The sequence below is a fragment of the Myotis davidii genome, unplaced genomic scaffold (genome assembly GCF_000327345.1).
Source record: "Myotis davidii unplaced genomic scaffold, ASM32734v1 scaffold212, whole genome shotgun sequence".
NCBI classification, from domain to species: Eukaryota; Metazoa; Chordata; class Mammalia; order Chiroptera; family Vespertilionidae; genus Myotis; species Myotis davidii.
The window spans coordinates 137,610-138,378 of record NW_006283435.1 but is presented as its reverse complement, the minus strand read 5'-3'; positions in this window follow the sequence as shown (position 1 = coordinate 138,378).

Genomic DNA, 769 nt, shown 5'->3' with positions numbered 1-769 from the left:
ACCCCTCCCACAACCTGCCTGCTCCTCGCATCTTATCATTGAACTTGTTAGAATCAAAGCTTGGGTTTCAAGCCCGTGGTCCTCTGTGATATTATCCTGTATAATAAAGAGGTGATATGTAAATTAACCCTCACACCCTCACAAGATGGCTGCCTCTGACCAGGCTGGCAGGGGTTTTAGGGAGGGACAACCAAATGACTGAACAGCAGGCTGCGTGGGGCGACCAGGCTGATGGGGGGTGGGCCATGAGGGGCGACCAGGCTGGCAGGGGGTGTAGTTGAGGGTGACCAGGCCGGCAGGGGGCCCATTTAGGGGCAACCAGGCAGGCAGGCAGGTGAGCGATTAGGAGCCAGCGATCCAGGATTGTGAGAGGGATGTCCGACTGCCAGGATTGGGCCTAAACTGGCAGTTGGACATCCCCTGAGGGGTCCTGGATTGGAGAGGGTGCAGGCTGGGCTGAGGCCCCCCCGCTCAGTGCATGAATTTCGTGCACCACGCCTCTAGTAATTTATAATAAGAAATCTATGTTTGATTTTCATTTCTAATTCTGGTACAGAGCCCCTAAAACTCTTTGCATGCATGTCATACTGGCATGCGGCCCACAATGAATATTTTTGTGACCCAGCCAATATAATGTTATGTAAGAAACATTTTAATAAAAATTTCGTAACTTAATTTTTACAATATCCTGTTATACATAATTACTAATAACTGCAACATTCGCTAATGACTAATTACTATAATCATGTTGCATTCATTTCCCTTACCT